Source organism: Mus musculus, chromosome 15, assembly GCF_000001635.26.
Source record: "Mus musculus strain C57BL/6J chromosome 15, GRCm38.p6 C57BL/6J".
Lineage (NCBI taxonomy): Eukaryota > Metazoa > Chordata > Mammalia > Rodentia > Muridae > Mus > Mus musculus.
Window position 1 is genome coordinate 74,318,828 of NC_000081.6, and position 25,222 is coordinate 74,344,049.

General features: G+C 51.1%; 1 long non-coding RNA gene across 1 annotated transcript in view; it reads right to left on the minus strand.

Moving 5' to 3' along the window:
* The window catches only part of Gm19859, a 165,878-nt gene that overhangs the window by 84,240 nt on the left and 56,416 nt on the right, over positions 1–25,222 (minus strand). The window contains exon 3 of the long non-coding RNA XR_001781685.2: positions 19,297–19,423. This is a non-coding gene — a long non-coding RNA (predicted gene, 19859). The remainder of the gene's footprint in view (positions 1–19,296; positions 19,424–25,222) is intronic.

Below are 25,222 nucleotides of genomic sequence, written 5' to 3' on the forward strand. Positions count from 1 at the left end.
TTTCACCCACAAGCCAAGCCCCCGTGGAGCCAGGAGTCCAGAGAATTCTGGCCAATGAATCAGGGCACAATTTGGCCCACAGTGTCACCACCATCATCCTACCACTAACACCAAAACACCATTCGAGTCACCTCCTCTGTCCCTAAGCCCACAGCATTCACATCCCTGCCACAAGCCTTGGCTCTCACTGCTTCCTGTGCCCACTGTCATCAGATGTCCTGGATCCCTGTGTCCCTGCAACCTTGGCTTGCATTGAACGTGGGACCAAGGAGCAGCCTATAGTACTTAACAACAGGATATGTGAGCCATTTAAAAATGGAGGAAAGACTTGGGCAGCTGTTCTACAGAGAAGGTACAAAGAGCATGTGAAAAAGACGACCACTAATCAACAGGGAAAGGCAAATCAGATCACACACCCACACTCACCGGACAGTCACTGTTCCCAGCAAGTAACCAGAGTCTGGCTAGCAAGTAGCCAGAGTCGTGAAGGACTTGGAGAAATGAATGCCCTGCTAGCAGATGTAAAGTGGTCCAGCATGTGTGGAAAAGGACCTGGTGGCTCTGAGAGAATTTAAACACAGAACCACCACCATCCCAACAACTCGACTTCAGCCTATCTGCTCACCCCAAATAACTGAAATCAGGGTTTCAAACAGATACTTGCCTGCTATGCATGCATATGACAACACTGCTCAGGACGGCCAACACATAAGCTGGCACTGTTTGTGCATGCAGATGTGTGTGGAGGAGGATCATGGGTAGGGTACACTGAATGGAGCTTTGATCAGCCTAGAAGAGGTCACCCACAGGGTGTGCCTAAGGGCATTATGCTTGGTGAAGGAACAGCCATGGAAACTCAAGTGCCAAGTCCTCTCTCATTGCAGTTCCTTTCAAGGTGTCCCCAGAACACAAATCCGTAGTGGCAGGAAGTAGACTGGTGGTCTGGGGAGAGGGAGGGGCAGAGTGTGAGGTGGGAAGGACTTTCTGTCTTGGTGTGTGTGTGTGTGTGTGTGTGTGTGTGTGTGTGTGTGTTGGTAGCAATGGTGAAATGCTGAACTGTGCACTCAGAAACATCAGTACAGTGAACAGAAGCTGTGCATTTGGGCAGGTTTTGCTTAGCTCTGTATTTCGCTTTGTTTTGTGGAGACAGGGTCCCTCTCACTAGGTTGCCCCAGTGGACCTTTAACTAATCCTCCTGCCATGGCTCTGCAAGTGCTGGCCTTGGTGTGCATCGCTCATGCCCTGCTCAGGATATGCATTTCCGCACATTTTAAACCCCACAAGAGGCTGAGGATAGCTGTGCTACCTAATATAAAACCATAAGCTTACTTAAAAGTATAAATTTGGGGGCTGGGGAGATAACGCAGTCGGTAAAAGTACTTGCCACGTAAATGTGAGGACAGGAGTTTGGATCTCCAGCGCCCGCAGCAGTGCTGGGTGAGTGCGACAGCCTATTTGTAATCCCAGCACTTGGAAAGCAGAGATAGGAGATCCCTGGGGCAAGCTGGCTAGTAAGGCAGGCAGGTTTGGCAAGCTTCCATTTGGGGAGAACCCCTACCTCACTATATAAAGTAGAGAGCAATCCAAGAAGACACTGAGTGCCAAACTTTGCCCTCTATATGCATGTGGAGACATGCTTATTTGCACCCCCACACATACATTTTCTCAAACACATGCAAATACATGCATATGCACACACACACCCATATAGATATATCAATACAAAAATGGCGATTTTTACAAATTTTATTTTGGAACTCAACCTCATGGTTCTTGACTATTAATGTATAGATGTGGCACCATATTGCAGTGCTGAATGGTTGGGCACTCCTCGCTTTAGAGGATCTGCATGCTGACTTTAGCCTGAAATGCTCTCACATTGACTAAACAGACATTCACAGCCAGCAGGCTAGGTAGGAATAGGGCAGCCATGCAATAGGGAATGGAGGCAAGGGCTTCTGATCCAAGGGTCTGTCTCAGTGGCCAGATGTCAACTTGGGAAGGGAAATTCGCATCCCATTCAGCCTCCTTAGAAAGTCCAGGGTACAGGCAGGCAGGCAGGGGAGACTGCAGGGAGTGCCACATAGAGAAAATAAAACGCAGTCCTGTCATGACAGCTGCCAACCAGTGGCTTCCAAGCGAATGATGTGGCTTCCAGCCTCACGTCCGTGCACAGGAACTTGGGAACTCTCAGCGAGACTCTGTGTCAAGTCAGGAACAGAAAGAGGAGCCTAGAATAACATTGCCTAGGGGTGTGTCCACTGAGTGATCACACCCTAGCAGCCACGGGGCCTCCTGAAGGTGATTTGTGTTTCTCATGCTTAGCTCCTGGGTATTTGTTTTGCATGACCACCAGGCAAGAATCCTGCCCTCGATGTACCAGGAACAGGCAGGGTCCAGCCCCCTTTCAGGCAGCCACCCTCCTCCTCCCTCCACTCCACTGCTACCCCTGAACTCTGAGAGGTCTCCCCTCCTTTCCACCAGGCTTCCTTGACCCCACGCCCCTTGCAGCTGGCCAAGGCCTCCTTTCCTCTCGTTCTGCCTCCCTAGAGGAGCTCTGTATCTCCAAACCCTGGAGCCCCAACAAAGCCTAGAGGACACAGAAGCTCAGGGCATGGATGTCCAGTTTCACTAATTTTCCTTGGTCAACACTGTAGGCTAGGACTGAGCATGACAGATTTAGGGAACCCAGGCTATGCCAGGAGACTGCCTGGAGGAGGAGGAACTCCTGCTGGTGCTAGTGTCTAGTAGCTGCTACATGGTGGTATAGCCTCAGATCCATGGGGCAGTCAGGGGTACAGCCATCAGGAGCCTCAATGAAAGCAGACACACCCCCTTCCCTCTGCTGATCCTGGCTCCCTGGTTCATGCAGAGCCAGACCTGGACCAGGACAGCATCCTACCTGGTCACTTGGAGTGTCTAAGCCTACATTTCCTCCCCAGCAGCTTGAAACCAAAGACTTTATCCCCATGGCTCTCTCAGAACCTCTTCCCTACTGAAAGCCAAGATAGTCCAGGGCAGCCATCTTGCCTACTGGGTGACAGGTGCCTGCCAGCCATGGGGACATCCAAGTGTCACCATCCCCAGTCTACTCCCTGGGACCATCAAAGGCCAGTGAGCCCCCAGCTTCCCACAGAAAACAGCTGCTAAGCAGAAAAAATGAAAAGGTAAAAATAGAAGCCCCATCTTCCCCAGAGGCATGATTATGAGAAACTAGAAGAAACTCAACAAGGGGGTAGGCTGTGTCAGGACAAAGGCAGTAGAGACTGAGAAAGTTAACTACATTTATGATTAAAGATGCCTTCTCAGAAACAAATAAGGCTCCAGGCAACAATGTATGCAAATCTATGCAAATTACTTAGAGACAATGAGGTGAGGCTGCTCCAGAGGAGAGAAGAGGCAGGGAGAGGCTCAGTGTGGGACAGGCCTCTAGCTGCCACTCCAGACCCTGTTAGGAGAAAGCACTTAGTGAAGCCACCACCACAAAACAAGAATCTGATTCCAGGAGGCAGGGTGAGGCAGGCCCGTCCACCTCTGGTCAGTTTCCCCTCAGCCCTGGTGGAACTGACTTGGAATCCTCTGGAGTATCCTCCAGCACTATGCAGCCCTCCTCAGAGGGAAGCCTGGGTTTTTGATGCATTTCCAACATCGCCATAAAGGCGTCTTCTCTAAGAAATCCATCACTGTTGCCTACCTGTGTCTCCCAGAACAAGGCCACCGTCCTGCCCGCACCTCAGATCTCCTCTACCCAGCCTGGCTTTTTACCCCAGTGGTCTGGACAACTGGGCAGCTTTAAGGGGTGACCAGTACACATCCGCACATGCCACTCAGTGGTACTCATCATCTGATGATAGGGTCTCTTCTTCATCTCCAGAACGAGCTGGTGAGAGAACTAATCACATGCTCACAGCACAGTGGGGAAACTGAGGTTCAGAGGTCAATGATAACTTTCCAAGTCTTGATGTGCATAAATCCACACTAAGAACTTACCAGAACTGGCCATGTGTTTCCCTACAGCTACTCTGTGGCTATAAATTAGGCAACCTGACTTGTTGGGTGTGTGTGTCTGGGACAGGATTGGGCTCCACCATCTTATATTGAAGTCCCGACTCCAGGACCACAGAGTGAAATAGTGTTTGCCGTTAGAGTATTTAAGCGGAGCTATGACCAATGACCTTATGAGAAAGAAGACCAGGACATAAACACACACAAATAGACAGACACCCAGGTGAGGATGCAGGGGGATCACTCTGTTTACACAGCCGAGAGCAAGGCTTCTGAGGGGCTGACCTGCCCATGCCACAATCTCACACACTAGCCTGGACTATGAAGCTTATGTTCTGTAAGTCACGGGCCATGTGTCATGACTCCCACAGTTGACCTGTTTCATAGCACCCTAGCTGCCATTCAAGAAGACAGCCACAGGGAAACCAGGGGTTGGGCCAGGCATGTGGTGAGAGGCACAGAGCCCACACACAAACACTGGTCCACCCCTTCACTGGCTCTTAACTAGAAAATGAATTACGTTAAAGAAAACACATGGTTTATAGCTGGCACCTCGTCAGTGTAGCTTTAAGGTAGCCTGGTCCCCAGTAACTCTTTGAAGGCTGGAGCAAGGGTCTAGAGGGACCTGACTGTGACAATGGCAGGTTAAGATGACAGCCAGCAGGTCTGTAATGGACACTGTGTGTACCCATACACTCCTGCATGCACACACACACACACACACACACACACACACACACACACACACACACACCTTGGAGACTAAGCACCCATTCACAAGCACTGACTACTCCCCTTTTAGCAAGAGACCTCTTCTATCCTGCATAGACCTGGTTTCAGGTTCTACCATCTCAGAACTCTGAATGACCAAGCCCTAGCCACAGAGAATTGCTCTTGTAACATCCACTGACTGACACAAACGTCAGCTGGCTGTCCATCGCCCGCCCACTCGGAACAGGCAAGGGAGGACAGGAGGATGAAGGGCTGTGGTCTCCCTACCACCTTGAACCTCTGTGCCACTGACAGCCCCAGCAGCTGTAATTAACATGACGCTGCTGACATCTAAATAATACAACCGTTGTCATAAATAATATGTGCCTGATGAAGATCAAGTTATTTATAAAGGATTAATAGTGGCACGTGAGTGTGGGTGCCTGTTGAGCAGCAGGGACACTGTGGCTTCTGATCTGAATTTCTATGGGGCCTGATGAGCCTCCTTAGGAAGACAGACCTTGAAGTTTCCTCTGCTATTTGCAAGCTAATTCCGGGTAATAAGGAAATTACTGTGGAAAGTCAGACTGGAGCTGGAGACAGAAGTTCTGCAAAGAGGCATCTGCGTCCCATCCTAGTGAAAACCATGGAAAACTGGTCACTGGTTGTTATGTTGGGAACCACAGCCCAGTGAGACAAATTATTAGTCCCATAGGCCACGCCCTATCACAGGAACACACAAATAACATGTATCTTAGTGATGGGGAGTCAACAAGTGCTCACTGAAGAAGCCTCCCGTCCTGAGAGTAGAAACTGTGTTCTGGGGACCCAACCACATGCCAGCTGTCCTCTCTCTTACCCTGCCACCAAGCTCAGTCTGGACCTAGATCTGGGACGTCTGTTTGCAAAAGCCCTTCCTCCACCACTGACAAAGTGGGGCTGTGGCTTGGGTAGGCTACAGAGAAGATACTCATCTGGGCCTATAGTCCTGTCTGAAGTTGAGTAGTCATGTCTGGTGACAGTTTTAAGTCCCACGAGAAACACAGAGCCCCTAAGCATGTGTCTCCTCCGATCTGACTCTTATCATACCCAACCCCCAAGGACTACCTGTGGTTTTCACCCTGGCAACCTGACCTAACCCTGAGCTCTCCCAAGGTCCCCTCCCCAATCCCTCTGGGTGTCTAGCTTAGGTCTCCAGCCAGTGGGGACTATGTTTTCCACAGTGGGGCCTGTGCCTGGAAGTTCCTCACCAGCTGCTTCTTCCTAACTGTAACGTGGTGTCTACTTCCATATTGCCTTGATCTCCTGAGCCAGCACAACAGAAGTGGAAGATGCTCACAACAGAAATGAGCTCTGTCTGGAGGCAGGAGCCAGAGGTCAAGTTGTTAGAGGATCAGATGCCTGACCCAGGTCCCTTGGTGTTTATCCACTGTCCTATCTTCTGTATGCTGCCCAAAAAGGAGATTTGTGGCTCAGAGACAATCCTTGACGTTCCCTCTATCCCCAGATGACATGGCTCCCAACAGTGGTACCTGCCAACTGTGGAACCATTTCTGAGGCAAGGAAGGGAGCATACAAGGATCTGTCTCTCTAACTTGTACCTTCAGGAGGATGCCAGCTTGGTCTCCATCCCCCAGCCCCAGGGAGGTCTTGCCCCATTTCTGGAAAGGTAAGGATGCAGCAAGATGTGAATGGCTATCAACTGCAGGCAGCACTCCACAATCAGTCTATTGCCCAGGACAATCCCTGCAATGTTTCTGCTGTGAGCCATCATCTGTAAAGTGGTCAGCATAGCCTCTTCCCTGGGAGAAGGTGAAAAATGGAGGCCAGTGAAGACCCACATGGTACTTAGCCAACAGGCAAGGGTCAGGAGCAGAGCTTACCCCTCAGAACACTTATAAATCTCCACCTGCCCCGAAAATATCCATATCCCCACCGGGATGTACTGGGAGCATTTATGGAGTGCCAGCTGTATGCCAGAGTCCTCCCACACCTTTGGACTAGTCCTCCATGCAGCAGGGCAGCCCAGGGTTCTGTTCCAGGCACAGGCCTCATTACCCCGCCCCACCCCTTGCTGCTGTGTTCCATGTCTCTCTGGTTCGGATGCCTGCTCAGCTTAGAGCTGCTATTTCAGCTCACAACGTTTATAAAATTGCATCCGGAGCCTGGCACAGCAATGCAGAGCCAGCCTACTCCGAGTCCTCAGACAGCAGCTCCTGAATGCTAATTGAAAAGTGATTAATTACCTCCACAGGCTCCACTCTTGCGACTGCCACCCCTTGCTCTCCCGTTTCTCCCCAGTGGAGCTGAAGGCAGCCAGAGAGGTGTGTGCTGTGTGCTGTGTGTTCGAGCTAGGCTGTTTTCAGTCTCGTTGCTTTACAAGAGGATGAGCCCTGGGGCAGAAGCCCAGAAACCACTCAGGTCAAATCTTCCCTAATCTAGGCAAGTCCCTCCCAAACTCAGGACCAACACTCCATCCTGGGGAACTTCAGACTTTGATTCCTGAGTACTAATCTGAATCTCCATGACTGCCAATGCAGACTTGGAGGGTGGTCCCTGTGCAGACTTCTCATATCCATCTTGTCTGCCTGGCTCCTCCCAATGTTCTTCCTCCCTCCAACTCCTATGATTCCACTCTAGGGTCCCCTCCTGCCAGGACCCCATTCCATTGGTTCTAGGATACCTCTGCCACTGATAATGGGTTAACCTCTCTTTACTGTCTGGTGCTTCTGTACCCACAAACCTCACTTGCCACCCCTGAAAGAGCTATCAGAAGCCAGAACAGGTGCTTCACGGCCTGCGTGAGCCCTCAGGATCAAACTCAGAGTCTTCTCTGTCCCTGGTTTTGAACTCCTTATATCGCCAGGCAAGTGTTCCTGGGAAGACACCTAGACCACTGATCCTGAGCAAACCAGAGCTTTTGGTGTGGAGTGGGGATGACACACAGTGGGTGAAGCTTGCTGATCAAGACAGAGCTGGGGGACCCAGCAGCCAACTCAGCCTTAGCAGGGATCAGCACATTGATGGGAGAGCATTACCTGAAGAGGCCCCAAGAAGGATTTGGAAGGATCAGAGACAGAAAAGGGATGGGACAGGATCCGGAGGTTCTGGGTCAGGCCCCAATTCTTTGATTGGGTGTGCATTGACCAGACCAACGCGACACGCCTCAGGCTACTGTGGGAACCAGGAAGCAAGAGGTGGGTGTTGTCATGTCCCCACACTGGCGTGCCTCCCTGCCTTGCTGTGCTGTCATTTGAGGAAGGCCCTGCACGGGCCCCCTAGTCACCAGAATCTGAAATCTTGCCAGAAACACAACCTTTGAGGCAGTTTCCCCTCATTTAAATTCTTTCTTGACATTTGTATGACAGAGAACAGGAACAAAACAGCCAGGAGGGAGCAAAGGCAGAAACATGCAGGCTCCTGGGGTGGGGGTGGGGTGGGGGTTGGAGGGGAGACTGTTGAGGAAAAGAGCAGAACCTGAGCAGACTCACTGCTGTGGGAGGGAGGGCATACAGATATGGGATGTGCTGTATCGTGGTAGCAACCGTCCCACAACTTTCATATCTAGCCTTCTCAATGGCCCCATTTTATGAAGTGGGAAGCTGAGTCTTTGAGGGGTGAGGTGACTAACTGGGCACACAGCTGGCAGCTTTTCAGCCTTTGGGGCACATGTGCCTAATAGACCTGCCCAGAAAACACAAAAGGAGGAAATCCAATTGGCTATTCTTCAGATTTCCTTATGGAACTGGACCCTCAACACACCCAAGACCCACCTAAGCCAATAAGGCCCAAGGACCCAAGCTAAAAACCTCCCAAGCAAAGCTTTGTTCCTTTATACATGGAGACTCAGAATGTCAGGTTCCAGCTATGTGACCATGGGACCACACTGACTCCCCAGCCTCAGTTTCTCCCCTTGTGGAGGAGGTCAGTCTTGGGGTTGTAGATTTTTTGTGAGAAGCTAAACTAGGCAGAGTGAGGAAGTCCTGCCTAGGACTCCCAGGCCCCCAGACAAGAAGGTGTCACCTCCAGTTTGGGCATACCCAAGGTTACAGAGCGGCACCCCACGGGTTGTTGGAACCGCCCTTCCACAAATGTGAGTATATGGTGATGCTTTGGGCTGAAGCAGAGCCCAGGTGGCCCAGACTTACGTTGCTCACAGAAGCCCAGTTCTGTAGACACAGCTTCACATCCACAGCCAAACTCCAACTGAAAAGATGTGGAAGGGATATCAGCTCTGCCCTAAACCTCTTAAGGGTGGATCTGCAGTTTGACCCCTGTTCTTTCCCATCTGGGATCAAGGGAAGGAGAGAAACGAGGAGGGAGGGAAAGCCTTTCTGGGTGTCTACACTCTACTCATTCAGGTTCAGGATTGGCTATTGACAGACAAACCCTCCTCCCAGCTATGGCGGGGATCCATTGGGCTTTCAAGTATTACATGCAGACCCCTAAGGGTCACTGAGGTAGGTGGTCACTTGGCTGCTCAGGGAAAGGCAGGCACTGCTAACGTCAAGTTATGAGAAATGGATTGTGCACCCACAAAAGAAAATCCAGCCCTCCCATTCCCAAGAGCCCCATAATTGCAACAGGGCTTGGTACTCTATAGTAGGAACTGTGGAGCCCCAGTTTCTCAAGGCAGAGAGGACCTGGATGGACCACGTGGTAGCGTCAAGGGCCCAGGTAGCTTCAGCACTGGTGGTTGCTAAGCCAAAAAACAGCTGACTTCGACCTAGGATGCTTACAGCATCTGTTTCCTCCCCCTACCCCCCCACCCCCCGCAGAGATTCTCATGTCTCGCCCAGATCCACCTGCATTTTGAGTTAAGTCTAGAAGGTTCTATATCCTCTCTGAAGCCAGCAGGCACTTGAAGCCCATGTCTGGTGACAGGTTTCGGGATAAATGATCTGTAAGTGAGAGGTGGGAAAAGGAGTCCTTGATGATATCTCTGACTCTGGTCACTTTGGGTATGACATCATTAACAAGTAATGAAACAACCACAGGGCCCTTGCACAGAAAACTGCCAGGGCCTACTTTCCCAAACACTTAGGCAGCAGTGATCTAAAGGACCTCAGCCTCCTGAGAGACCCTAGGCTGTGATCATCTCCATGGAACATGCTACAGGGGCCAGAACTATTCTCATGGGGCCCAGCTCCACAGGAGCTGGGAGGGTAGAAACTGGGAATTTCTTCTAGCTATGCTGGGGATCAAAGTGACACTGCAGCCAGAAAACCTGAGAGATGGGACATAAGTGGGGAGTGGGGACTGACCTAGAGTGCAAATAGTGTGAAGATGTGTGGGACCTTTAAGGGGTAGTTTCACAGAAAACACACCAGGCCAGGTGGCTTGGGAGCAAGAGCCAGGGCACAAAGCAAGCAGGAAGGGACAGCTTAGTGGGACTAGGGGAGTCAGGCCTCATGACACAGGTGACCTAGAACATCCAGGTGGTTACCACATACTAGGGTTGGGTTGTGGGACTGGGGACCAGAGGGACTCTGGGGACTCCAGAAGCAGGATGGGAGCTAATCCTTTGTACAGTTAAGGCTGTGGGCAGAGAGGGGGCAGTAAGGTGGACAGCAGGAATCACAAGGACCGAGCAGCCTCCAGTCCTCCCCAGACCCTGACTGGAATGCTTATTCCTAGGCTCCATGGGTAGTTGGAGCGCTTGCTTGTTTTTCTCGCTTTCCTTCGATACAATTATAGATTAATTAATTCTCACCAAGCAATATCTGACCTACATCAGCGCCTCTGTAAGACGGCAGCACCAGAAGAAAGACTCAAAGACTCATTCGGCTATATAAAGACAAGCGATCTATTTTAAAAGAAGGGCTTGTGCTGGAGTCCGCTGTTCCCAACAGCCTTGTTACATAAGGCTCGTTTAAAGGCAACACACACCCGCCTGCCCACGCGATTCATGGCTCAGTAGTTCTGAACACGAGGTTAATCGGTGGATTGAGTCTGGCCAAGCTGGAGGGGCTTGGCCAGGAGGCCGGCCTCCTAGGGATGCAGACATGGGTTCTAGCGCTCTTCCTATTGCTGCTTCTGCAACTCCCTCTGCTGTCCCCTGACCCATCCAACCTGGTCTGCACCCAGGTTGTTTTAATTGTGGGATCCTCTGGGTCAGCGGGAGCCCCATCTCATTCATCAACGTGTCCCTGACACCCAGAGAGAGCCTGGGATGGCACAGGCAGTGGTGCTAATGGACTGAGCTGTGATGTAGCAAGAAGTTGCATGCAGTGGGGGGATGGCTCACACCTGCTGAGCACAGCAGCACAAGGCTTGGAGACAAGTCTCCCTTATTCTTAAGACTGTACTACCAGGCAGGTGCTGCTGGAGTGGTGGGCATCTCTGAGATGGTGCATATAACCCTAGGCTGTTCCCTTTCCTTGATATTGACCGGGAGTAGACAGAATCACTGTGAGGTCTCCAAGCCTGTGTTTCCAGCCTGGTATGACCTGCTTGTCTTTTTCATTCTTTCCTGCATCCCAGAAAACCAGCTGGGTGTCCAAAGCAGCTTTGTGGAGAGGTCAAGGAGACAAAGACTGAGCCTGCCAAGACCCATAAGTGGTTTGGGTGGCAAATCCCAGACCTGGCCATGCCTTTGGATGAATCCTCAGCTGTAAAACCCACACAGGTGCCTGGGTTCCAGCAAAAATGTGGTCAGAATTCCCCATTTGCTGAGTTAATCCACTGTACTTGGAGTTCGTTCTTATTCAGCTGCCTGGACTAGCTGCCTCACTTCAGAGGCAGGGAACCTGAGATTCAGCTCAGCCTGACAGCCGATGTAAGCACAGACACCCTGGCTCTGCACAGCACAGATCTGGAGTTGAAAGGAGGGAACAGGGCCAGCCCTTAAAAGGCAGGTTCTAGCCTACCATGCTAAATCAGCTAAGAAGCCCAGCTACCGTGCCTCCACCAGCCACACAGCCCCTTCCTTCCTTACCCTGCTATCAATCCTCACTCTTACTGTCCTGCACTCAGAAAGTCACTATCTTACCTTGGAGCTTGGTGGCTCAATGCTTAAGAGGCTTTGCTCATGTGGAAGCATCAGGGAAGAGTCCCTAGTCCCCTCCCCCTGCTTCAGATAACTGGGCCTTTCCGATGGTCCCAGGTCGTCCTAAAGAGGGCTTTGATCTCATTAACCCTGGTCTTTCAGAGGATCCTCCAGGCCTTGGCTAGAGGTTGTGGAGGCTGAGCCAGGCCCGCAAGAAGCCCAGGAGCTCATTTGCTAGGTTCGACTTCTCACTTTCTTATTATTTATGGAAAGAAAAAGTCAAGGACTTCCCACAAGTAGCCAGGGTGCACAGCTCTCCAAATGAAATGATGGTCAGAGGAAGCATTGGAGCATCTGTAACGGGGAGGAGGTAAGTGAGGACGGGGTAGCCTGACATGCCAGTGGGAAGGTAAACTCCTTGCTGTGCTCACTCTACAAACACCCCCCAAGCAGGCCCGGAGCCCAGAGTCCTGGTCCCAGGTCTGGGCTAGGGTGCAGTGTTGTTTAAAACCGAACCTCACATACACTTGCCAATGGAAGCAAGACAGAGGGGGAGACCCAGACCACAGAGACACAGGCAGATAAACCCAGTCCTCTTCCCCATATTCCTGTGATTCCCCCACCCCAAGATGAATCTAGTCCCTCAGAAACTTCCCAATAGGGTGCAGCATCTCAGCACCTGGGGTTTTAGATCCTGGTCAGGAAAGCATGTCATGTGATGTTCCTCTTCTCGGCTCTCTGAAAACTAGGATGGCCAGTAACTGGCAGGGCTGGGGGCCCAGAGTCCCAAGGGCAAACTAGTAGTGTCCTCCCTCAGTAGTTTTAGCTTCTGAAGTCAGAAGCACGTCTCCAGAAAGCTACTGAGGATGGTGCTTTGTATGGCCACCCACACCCCAGAGGCTACTGGTGAGACCCCTCGGTGGAAGGGAATCTGGGAACTGGAACTGGAAGGGTTGTCAGAATCGGCAGTTCTTGCCACCCACTACAGATTTCTTAACCTCTGCCCAAACTCAACACCAGGACCAGACCAGACAACCTCAGACTCTGGGCTCCTTTGGGCTGACGTTCACAGTGACGTCATTTGGCGACCCTTCCGTGTTCTGTTCAGCCTGTGATTTCCATATCTCCTTCCACCAAGCTCCTAGACAGAGATATACATCTGGCTGCCCTCCTACAGAGAGGAGGCTGACACATCTCTTCTGCGTACCACGTCTGGCCCCCACCTACCATCTTTAGTCTCTTCCCTGGAGAGCCAACACCAGATGTTCCAAGGCTGACTCCAGTTTACCTTTGCTGTGTGGCTACAGGGAGTGACTTTGCTCTCTGAATCACAGCTGAGTTCTGAAGACTCAAAGATGAGTGCTTGGAGACTCCCAGAGTCTCGGTCCTCCCAACTGCACTGGTGCAGGAGGCCCTGTGAGATGCTGGAATGGCCCTGACAATAGATAGTTCACCAGGAGGTGTGAGAATCCACAAAAATGGAATGAACTTGTTCTTCCTCTTCCCTCCCCTGTCTTTCCAGAGCAACACCTGAATGCTGGCATCTTTTCAGAGTACCAAATAAAACCAGGATGAGAGTAAGCAACAAAAGAATTGTTGATTTGATTCCTTATTCTTTCTCTTCTGGTACTTCCTGACACTTCAATTATTTCTGCTATGGTTTTTCATAGAACAGTTCATGGATCGCATGGAAACAAGTAACCTTTAAGCCTTCCACTTAGCACGTTCCCGTAATCCCCCTCGGAAATGTCTAAGCTCACCCTAAGTGCTCAGGCTGTACAACCCACTTCACACTATACATTAGCAAATTAATGTCGGGGTTAATTCTGATGTCAGGTGATGTACAAACCTGACCAACGTGCCCACGCCTCTGTAGGCATGTGAGGAAAGCCCAGGCTAGATGCTGATGGTGGGCATCATAGAGCAAAGCCCAGACAGGCAAGGGGATCTTGTTTTCACCAGAAGCTTTGGGTAGGAGCAGGCGTTTGGAGGTAAAGGTCCTTGTGTCCAAAAAGTGATTCCAATGTGAATCAGTAAATAACAAATGGTGGCCCGTTTCAGTTCCCCATTGTCTCCTACTTGGCAAGATAGAGAGGTACTGGCTTCTACCTAGCAGGAGGCCTTAGAAGTCAGTAAGTGGCACAGTGTTTGGCACAGAGCCACTGTGTTTAAGACTGAAGAACAGCTTTTATGGCCCAAAGGTCAGGATCATAGTCATTGTTATCACCATCATTACCATCACCTCCTAATTGGCTGTATGCTGCCACCACCACCACCACCACCACCACCATCACCAGCAGCAGCAGCACCAATACCAGCACCACATTAACACTATCAGCTACCACCATCTTCTCACTATCACCACCAGCACCGTCATCACAACCATCACCATCACTACTGATATCATCATCACTGTCATCACTACCACTGTCAACACCAGAACTACTATTATCACCATTACCCCATCACCACCAGTGACTCACCATTGACACCATCACCTCTGCCGCCACCACCAGCATCTACTAACATCATCACCATCACCACCATGTCCAGTATCATCATCACCACCACCATCATCATCACAACCACCATCACCACCAACAACCACCATCACCATGGCTACATACCACCACACTCCATCATCACCTCTATGACCATTATCATCATTGCTGCCATCATGACCACTAGCACCATCACCGCCATTATAAGCACTATAACTATCACAGCCATCATCATCAGTACCATCATTGCCGTTACCATCAGCATTGCCATCATAACCACCATTACCATCATCATCGCCATCATAACCATCACTACCACCACTACATCATAGCCACAACTACAGCTATTATCAGTTTCATTATCACCACTTTACTGTCCCTACTACCATCATCCTTCATTCTCACCCACACACTACTTATAGCCATTGTTGTCCCTATAACCGTGATTCCTACCACCATCATGTTACCACCATATTCCTCATCACCACAACACAGTCATTATCCCACGACAGCTGCACACCAAGCCTGTAGATCCGTGGCCTATTAGGTCTTCACACACCTGGTTTCAGGGCTCTGCCTTCTCAGAGAGGCACCCCACCAGCAGGGTCCCCTACTAATCACCTGCAAACCTACTGTGTTCTCCTGATCCTTACTGTGTTCTCAGTGCTATTGTCTATGCTTCACTGTCTCTATCCCCTATTTCCTCTCTCTTCCTCCTCCTCCTCAGGAGGGGAGAGTCCCTGAAGTCTAAAATGATGTGTCAGAGAGATGATTCTCAGTAAAAAAACCTTTCATGTGAACAAACAAAAAAACAAACAAGAACTTCCATGGTATCCTTTATCCTTCAGGCTCCAGGGAGTGTCCATATCAAGATGGAGACTGGTCTACTCAAGGCTAGACTGGGGATCCATTGTCAACTTTTGTCTGCTTTACAGATGGAGACATTGGGCTTCTGGGTCCAGGGGCTCAAGTCCCATGAAAGCCAGCCCTCTGCCTCTAACAATGGCTCTCACCCACAATGGACCCACAGCTCCCTCAGCTGTCAAGAGTGAAGCTCTCCCTCTGAAGCATATGCCAGATAATCTAGGAATAACAAACTGTAGGATCAGCACAAGGACAGCATTGGCTCCCAGCTGCCCAGGATTGTGGAAAAGGTCCAGATGGCCTGGCCCTTATGGGACCTCTAGGGCCTAGGTCTTTAGGGAAACTTCTAGAAGGAGACTTGAAGCTCCCAGAACACAGTGTTTCAGGAGAAGGCATTGTCTCAAGGAATAGGACTAACACAATAGGCTGTTTGCACAGTGAAGGCTCTTATTAGGACAGTTCCCATGCCTTCTTGGCCACAAGAGAGATTCAAATAGGCTAGAAAGCTGGGCTCTGGGACATTGCTGTCTCCCTAGTCTGCCACATGGGTTGCTCCAAGGCCCATGAGGCTTTTGTTCCCTTGGGTCCTTTCATCCATACCCTGCTGGCCAGCTTCCATCTGCTTCTGTCTCCCAGGGCCTTGGCCAGGTCCCTGTAGCCAGAACTCTGAAGGTAGATGGGAGGAGTACGCTATACAAACAACATCATGTGTGCAGAAAAAACTGTGCTGAGGATGGGATGGCCAGGCTGGGTGCTCAGAAAGCAGCTGACATTGAGAAGCTACTCCAGAGACTCTCAGGAGCTGCCAGTAAGAGGATGGAAAGAGCTGGGCTGGACACCTCAACCCAGAGCAGACAGGAAGCATTTCCTATGAGCACCTCCACCTGCATCATGCATCCACCTGTGTCATGAACCTATCTGTGCCACCTGCATCATGCATCCACCTGTGTCATGAACCTATCTGTGCCACCTGCATCATGCATCCACCTGTGTCATGAACCTATCTGTGCCACCTGCATCATGCATCCACCTGTGTCATGCACCCACCTGCACCATTCATCCACCTGCACCATGCATCCTCCTGCACCTTGCATCCATCTGCACCAATCTTCAATCATTCACTGCACTTGTAGATGCTGTCAGGAAACTCTGTGCATAGGGGTAGACTGATACATCCAGGAGCCCCTAGACCATCCCCAGTCCAACTTCCTCTAAGGCTCTGCTCCATTCCAGAAAGTTCCTGAAACAAACACACATCCCTGAAAGCCACAGGTCAGATTCTGTCCCTTGGGTTCATGTCTTCACTCCAAACTCCAGCCAAATGCAAGACAATGCCTCTTGCTGGGGGAGTAAAGACCGCTCCCTCCTAAGCTCTAATCTCAAATGTGAGGCCCTAGCAAAACCACTTCCTGAGGAGAGGTCGGATGTGGAGATGAGCAATGGACACTTTCATTGTTCACTGTGGAACACAGACCATGCCTTTCCCATTCTGTCGCATAATGGGTCCTCCCTGTCATGTTGGGAACAAAACATCAGAGGTCCCTTGGAATCTCACGTTCTTCATTGCTGTGAGGGGCATCTGTGACAGCCTGAGCCACAGCAGGAGAGTGGAAGAGCGGTTTGGGGGGACAAAACACTGATTATCAGCCTCTACTGTCATCCACATAGACCCTGAGCTTGAAACTAAGCCATTTTTGCCCCAGACCTGGTGAACCCTGGGTGTTAGCCTGGGTAGATCCTGGCAGAATTTCTGGGGGGTGACACCTCCATACTACCTTGTGTCCCTTCCAGAAATCAGTGAGGCACACACGTAAATGGGCAGCATGGGAGGGCAGGCAGGGATATGCCAAGATCAGGACTCACCCTCATGTACCCATTGGAAGGGACCTCGGGAAGGTCTGTGGAGATGGATGGCAGCAGAATCAGGGTACCTGCAGTTCTGAGGGTACCTCATCTCTGTTGCATGCTGGGCGAGGCCCTGCCAAAATGAGCCAGGGCCTTGGGGGGCAGACAGGGACAGAAGAACAGCTCCAAAGGCAAAAATAAATGGGATACTTATTTCTGGCACCGTTTATAGATCCAAAGTCACTTTGTTAGTTTAAGAATTCAAAATGTATAATGCATGGTTGGATTTGTTCATGAAATCATCATGTTTCGGTCTATTTAGAGAAAGAAGGCCCGATGGGGACGGGAACTTGTCTCTATGAGTTTTTAAACACTCTGGCAGAGGAGATAGGCCATATGAAATGTCAAGAGTCAGAGGTTAGGGGTCAGAGGGTGGTGGTAAGCAGGAACCGTTAACTACTTACCCTGTTCTCAGTTCTCAGGCCTGATATGGAGGGAGATATGTTAGTGTCTGTGCATAGGCAGATGTCCATGAGTTTCAAATCCAGTACCCTGGCCCTGCTCTTGCCCAGGTCTGTCCCACTTCTTACCACAGGGGATCCTATGACCCCGTGCAGTCAGAAAGCTCATGCTAAAGTGCTTATCACTGCAGACCTAACTCCCATTGTACAGTTCCACAGGACAAAGCTAACCTCTTGGCTTGGCAGTGAGGCCTTTGCGCTCAGCCCCTATGAAGGTCCTGGTTGGTAAATTACAAGGGTCCAATATGTACAATTTTATGCGCTCACCTGAAGACACTGTCTTAGTCAATGTTCTGTTGCTATGAAGAAACACCATGACCACAGCAACTCTTATAAAGGAAAGCATTTAATTGGGGTTGGCTTACAGTTTCAGAGGTTTAGTCCATTATCAGCACCGCAGGAAGCAGACATGGTGCTGAAGAAGGAGCTGAGAGATCTGCATTCGGATCCACAGGCAACAGGAAGAGAGACACTGGGCCTGGCTTGGGCTCTTGAAACCACAAAGCTCACTCCCAGTGACTACTTCCTCTAGCAAGGCCACACCTCCTAATCCTTTCAAACAGTGCCACGCCCTAAGCATTCAAACATAGGAGCCTATGGGGATGGTGGTTCTTATTCAACCACCACAGACACTCACTTGGGACTCTAGAGTCTCTTGCTTCCCCACTGTACCCTCCCTAGTGTGTGGCTGTTGTCCTCCCAGGAGAATCATGCACCGTCCATCTACCATCATTGATATTTGAGAGCAAGCTGTGTCTTGCTGTTGGGGTGGAAGAGTGTTCGTCAGTGCCCAGGCACCACCCCACAACCAGTGTCACACTCCCCGTACTCCATCTCACACTTGATCCCACCAGGGGTGCCCCAGGGTTCCTGGATGGCCATGGCTATAGATCTCTTAGATGCCAAGACTGGAAACTAAGGACAAAAGACTTAGAGCAGGAGTCAGGGATAAATCTCCCTATGTAGCACACATGGAAAGGCTAGGGAGACTGGGTTTGAGGGGCCAAGGACTTCAAAGACACAGACCGGTGGAAAAGCCCAGGCAAAGGAAAGCACACAGATAGGGAGCCAGACATGAGCTCCAACTAACAGATGCTGCAGATACTCAGCAGGACGATAGACTGAGAGGGCAGGCATGAACCCTCAGATGGGATGGCTGGCACCATCTCTTTCCCTGGGTGGCCTCTGGCCCCTCCCAAAAGTGTTGGCTCCACCCTCTAAGCAGAGGTCAGTACTATCCATAAAGCCTGGGAGACTGAAAGGATTGGGCTTCCCAGACACCTGTCTTGTTTCTGTACTTAGCTAAGTAGCCAACTGGAATCGCATCAGTCCCAGCAGGGACTGAACCATGTACAAAGCCCCTTAGATGCCGTGTACAGAGTAGATTTCAGGCCCAGCAGACTTCTGGAGCAGACAGCCTAGTCAGCCCCTGCAGAGGAGTCACTGGGCATGGTACAGGTGCCCAGAAATGACCTAAGAGCTGCATGGTAGGGACTCAAGCCTACTATGGGAGAATCACAGGAAAGAGGAGTTTCATGATCATTTAGTGAGAGCTGGGTATAATAGGACAGGGCTGAGACCTGTCACAATCAGAGACCCAAAGGGCCTTAAGGTGCCCCCTCCTCCAGTAGTCCTAACCACTCCCTAAGGCCTTCCTGAAGCGGCTCTTGGGGCCCTCAGCCAGATTCCCAGGTCATCACAGGTCTCTAGGAGTCCCATCCCTATAGGCTCTCCATATCCCTTGCCAAAACCCTTCTCTTCCCTGATGCCCTCAGCTCTTGCCCTGGCAGTCTGTCCTTTCTAATCAAGCTCTAGTCCAGCGTGGGAGAGAGAAGGGGGGGGCTGGAGGGCTGACCCTCACCTTGTGCTTCCAGGTTCCCGGGAGGCAGTTCCCCAAGCTCAGCAACACGTCTTCTCCGCCAGTGGAGCATCCTGGAGTGAGACCCTCCTCTGTGCTCCTCACATCTGAGTAGGTATTTGCTGAGTGGCTGAAAAACATTCGGAAGCATACTGGTTACTTTTCTCGTTGCTATAATTTGACAAAAATAACTTGGGAAGGAGGGACTCATCTGGGCTCACAGTTCTCAAACTGTGCAGTCCAACAGGGCAGAGAAGACTGGGTGTGGTAGAGGTGTGTGAGCCGGCTGGACACATTGTATCAAGAGGCAGAGCGAAGAAGGATACATAATGCTCACTTTGTCCCATTTTCTCAGTCTGGATGGTGCCCAGCACAGTAGGGTGAGTCGTCCCACCTCAGTTAACCTGTCTAGAACCTCCCCCATAAACACACCCAGAGGCTTGTCACCAAGTTGATTCTAGATCCTATAAAGATTTAATTAGCATTCCCAGTCACCAGCCGGGTGTAGGCAGTATAGTGCTTTCCTTACAAGGTGCCTTGTCTCTAGCAATGCCCTGAGAGTCTTCACAAAGCACTTGCCAGTGTCCAAAGAGGGGATACAACTGTACATCTTTGCTGAGGGAGGGACAAAAGTGACAGACGTGACAGGCAAATGAAGTAGGATGGCTCCATGGGCTGCTCCTGCCCTTGCGCTTTGGTGAGTGCTGTGAACATGTTTCCTCCCAGCAGAAGGGGCCTTGAGATGGCCCATGGCCATCACCCTGCCCCTGGCCTGGGCTACACCCAAGGATGACCCCCTTCCTTCCAGGACCAGCATGTAGCTCCCTGGCAGCATGCTGGCACAGTTACTGGTGGTGGTGGCACGTTTCACGCTGAATATTGAAAATATTTTGCATACAAAGCAGATGTAGCGAGACATTGAGAGAGAGAGAGGCTGAAATCACATAGCCAAGACCTGTGCAGACCCCAAGAAGCTGGTAGATAGCTGGGGGTGGGGGGAAAAAAACTACCCCTGATGCCCAGCTCACCAGGGATGCTTCCAGCCTCTCAGCCCTCAGAGAGGACAGGTGTCCCTTCACAGGACCCAGCAGGCCCAGGAGCGTCTACACCTCACCCCTGGGTCTTCACTGTGGAATAGCTTATGGGTGGGAAAAGAACAAAGGCCAGCAGTGAGTTTGTGTGGCCAGGACAGCTCACCCCATCTGCCTGTTCCACTCTGAGCCCTGATCACAGACACTCACTGAGCTGTGATCACAGACACTCACTGAACCCTGACCACAGACACTCATTGAGCCCTGATCACACTCACTGAGCCCTGACCACAGACACTCACTGAGCCCTGACCACAGACACTCACTGACCCCTGATCACACTCACTGAGCCCTGATCACAGACACTCACTGAGCCCTGACCACAGACACTCACTGAGCCCTGACCACAGACACTCACTGAGCCCTGATCACAGACACTCCCTGAGCCCTGACCACAGACACTCACTGAGCCCTGACCACAGACACTCACTGAGCCCTGACCACAGACACTCACTGAGCCCTGATCACACTCACTGAGCCCTGACCACAGACACTCACTGAGCCCTGATCACACTCACTGAGCCCTGACCACAGACACTCACTGAGCCCTGACCATAGACACTCACTGAGCCCTGACCACAGACACTCACTGAGCCCTGACCACAGACACTCACTGACCCCTGATCACACTCACTGAGCCCTGATCACAGACACTCACTGAGCCCTGACCACAGACACTCACTGAGCCCTGACCACAGACACTCACTGAGCCCTGATCACAGACACTCCCTGAGCCCTGACCACAGACACTCACTGAGCCCTGACCACAGACACTCACTAAGCCCTGACCACAGACACTCACTGAGCCCTGATCACACTCACTGAGCCCTGACCACAGACACTCACTGAGCCCTGATCACACTCACTGAGCCCTGACTACAGACACTCACTGAGCCCTGACCATAGACACTCACTGAGCCCTGATCATAGACACTCACTGAGCCCTGACCACAGAGACACTCACTGAGCCCTGATCACACTCACTGAGCCCTGATCACAGACACTCCCTGAGCCCTGACCACAGACACTCACTGAGCCCTGATCATAGACACTCACTGAGCCCTGATCATAGACACTCCTTGAGCCCTGACCACAGACACTCACTGAGCCCTGATCACACTCACTGAGCCCTGATCACAGACACTCCCTGAGCCCTGATCACAGACACTCACTGAGCCCTGACCACAGACACTCACTGAGCCCTGACCACAGACACTCACTGAGCCCTGATCACACTCACTGAGCACTGACCACAGACACTCACTGAGCCCTGATCACACTCACTGAGCCCTGACCACAGACACTCACTGAGCCCTGATCACACTCACTGAGCCCTGACCACAGACACTCACTGAGCCCTGATCACACTCACTGAGCCCTGATCACAGACACTCACTGAGCCCTGATCATAGACACTCACTGAGCCCTGATCATAGACACTCACTGAGCCCTGACCACAGACACTCACTGAGCCCTGATCACACTCACTGAGCCCTGATCACAGACACTCCCTGAGCCCTGATCACAGACACTCCCTCAGCCCTGACCACAGACACTCCCTAAGCCCTGATCACAGACACTCCCTCAGCCCTGACCACAGACACTCACTGAGCCCTGATCATAGACACTCCCTGAGCCCTGATCACAGACACTCCCTGAGCCCTGACCACAGACACTCACTGAGCCCTGATCACAGACACTCCCTGAGTCTTATGCTGAGCTCTCATTCTGACTGTGGTTTGAATTCTTGGCCCTCTTCTTCTTCCTATACATCTGTCCTCTCTTCTTTATCCTATACAAAACCTAGGTCACAATAGATACATTGTAGATACTGTAGATACATTGTAACCAGTAACCAGCTGCCTCAAACACTGGAGATGTATAAACCCTGAACCAAAACAAACCCTTCCCTCCTTCATCACAGCAAATAGACAAGTAACAGACAAAGAAAGCTGCTTAACTTCCAAAGTAGGCTTATCCTCACTGTAATAAGATGACGAAAGTACTAAATCATAGTTAGGGAAGATCACTGGAGAGTCACCAATGGCAGATTCCAGCCCTTACAGGAGCCCTAGCCTCGGCCTAGGCCAATCCACATGCCGCACATGGCCAGGCCTGATGTTTTCCCACATTCCCTTCTGGCCTCTTCCAAGACCTTCCCAAGCCCACTTGGTGTCCCTCCCACCCTTATAGGTCACCTTCCCACTCTCAGCCCTTTAGGCTCTGAGAATAAGCCTACACTGTGACCTGCATGGTGAAGGACTAGAGCCTCAGCCACCCACCTGGGTTCATAAATCTGCCCCATTCCCCTCAAGCCAATACAAGCCAGGAGCCTGAAAATCCAATATATTTCATTTACAAGCTGGTCTATTACCCAATTCATAACAGATCTGTCACCCTGAGGGATCAATGCATCCGGACGACGCCACATACATAACACCTATGTGTAATTGGGTTCCAGCTCCCTGGCATCTCACTGTGCTGTAGGACCCTGGGGAGCCACTCACCCTCTTCAGCTGGGGATATAGAAGCAGCCGAGAGGTACAGCAGGGAGGGGTCTCAGTAGGTCCAAGGGGGCTAATCACATGGTCCCTGCCTTTGTGGTTCTGCCTAGTGTCTCAGGACTGGTTAGCATGGAATCCCACCACAGCACATGTCCCTCAGGGCAGTGCTTCGAGCCTGTGGGTGACCCAGCCAGCTGATTACAGTTAACACTGGTAGAGAGACAGAGAGATGCATGGTTCTCAGGTGCCTGCAGGAATTACCCTGTCACCTGCTCAAAACCCAGAAGGCCATCCTTAGCCTCTTAGACAAGACAAGAGCCTCAAGTCCCATCCCCAGCTAGACACCAAGCTGTATCTTAAAGGGAATGGAATGGTAGGCATGTTTGGCTCTATCTGGTATGAACTGGTTTACAGAGATACAAGCTAAGCAGGGGAAGGAGAATAGAGGCACACGGCAGGACAGGAAGCTGCACAGGTGGCCTAAAGTTCAGCAGGCAAGGTGCTGCCTCTGATAGCTGTTTTTGAGGGACAGAAACGCAAGCGAATGGGTAAGAGCCCATTCCAATATCATTGTGGCTGTGAACAAGTATGCTTGTGGCCCCTCCATGCTCCTGTGGTTCAGTGTCCTTACTGTCTGGCTTAGGGTAGCTGTGTGAGGCAGGGCTGCAAGCTGGACGCTTCCCCACCCCCATTCCTCTGTTCTGTAAGCCTTCTTAGCGCTGAGGCCCCCTGGAGCTCCCTCACCCAGCCCCATCCCTTCTCACCCTGCTATTGATTCTGATCACAGATGTGACACCCAGTAATGGAGCTGGCACCTCAGCCTCCTGAGGATCCATGTCCCAAAATAGGGGGAAAAATGATCCTGGTGCAAGAGTTTTTCAGGCTGAGATGGAGTTATCGGGGCCACATGTATTTCACACAGGGATTTATCTATTCTTGAGGCTGCCACATAAATAGGTCTGGGGCCTGGGGCCTGGGGCCTGGGAAGCAGTACAGCCTCCCATCAGGACAGGATAGAAGGAAAGAGGACCTCTGGGACTCCGAGATCAGGATGCTGGGGTCACTCAATCAGCAGCTAACCCTGGGCAAGTGAGGCTGCCCCTGTGCCTCAGTGTCCTTATCTGTCAAATGGAGTTCTTTGCTCCTAGTTGGAGGCCTCTGGTCATCAATAAAGGCTGTTCAGGTTGTCATCTTTTTTATCATTATAACAATGGTTTAGTCTGTAGGGACATGTGTTAAAGGCTGGATAGATGTTTCAACAGGTAAAGACATCTGTCAAAAAATCAGATGGCCTGAGTTTAACCCCTAAGGCCCACATAGTAGAAGGAGAAAACCAACTATAAGTTGTCCTCTGACCTGCTCTTTCAATCCGTGAAATGCATATGTGCACATACATGGGAAAGAGAAGGGAGTCCAGTTATGGCCATAGCCCTTCCCCTCCCATACTCTGAGCAGATCAGAATGTCACAGCTGAGGGAGCTCAACTCACAGACAGGGAAACTGAGGCCCAGAGGGAAGAGTTTGTTCAGTGGTATCACTGATGTCTCTCAGAGCTGCCAGAGGCTACAGCTGGGCTTCTGAGTGGGAGTCTCCCCGCAGCCACAGACAGGGTCTCCTGTCTCCCCACTTACCCTGTTCACCCTGAACCTACCAGATCCCACACTGATCGCAGGGCTTTCCTGGGGCCTTGGGTGCATAGAAATGGCCACTCTGGGAGGACAAAAGAGGTGGAAGCTGTGGGGTTGGTGAGTGCCTGGCAACTCCAAAGTACAGCATCCCCAAGTATGGCAATCCGTTATCCTTCTCAAAGCTGATGAGGGCGAGCATGAGGACAATTAGTCTCAGAATTACTGGTGGAGGACAACGGTAAGAGAAAAATAAATTAAAAAGAAATCCATTGGAGCTGTAACTGTAATACAGTGTATCATAGTCAATTGAATCACAAATACAAGCTGGTCCCTTGTCGATTGATTTCAGCGAGTAAACAATTTAGGTATTTAAATTGGCAATTTGAGGGGGAAGGAGGCGGAGCTGGCTGGAGAACTGGAGGCATCATATTCAAGGTTGGCACAGGCCCCAGCTGCTCCTCAGCTGCAGGAAGCTCCTGCCTCCTGCCCACCAGCTGGGCGCTCCATCTAGAGGTCTTCACAGACCTCAGTTAGAAGCACAACCACCTAACCCAGTTGTCTTGTCCCTCTCTCCTTCTACACTGCATCTCCCACAGCAGGCATGGCTTCTCTGTTCCCACGTGTATAGCCCAGCATTCCAGCTTCGATGGCAGGAGTCTTCTTTTACTTCCTGAGCCAAGTCTACATCTGCAAGGGGGATCAGAGG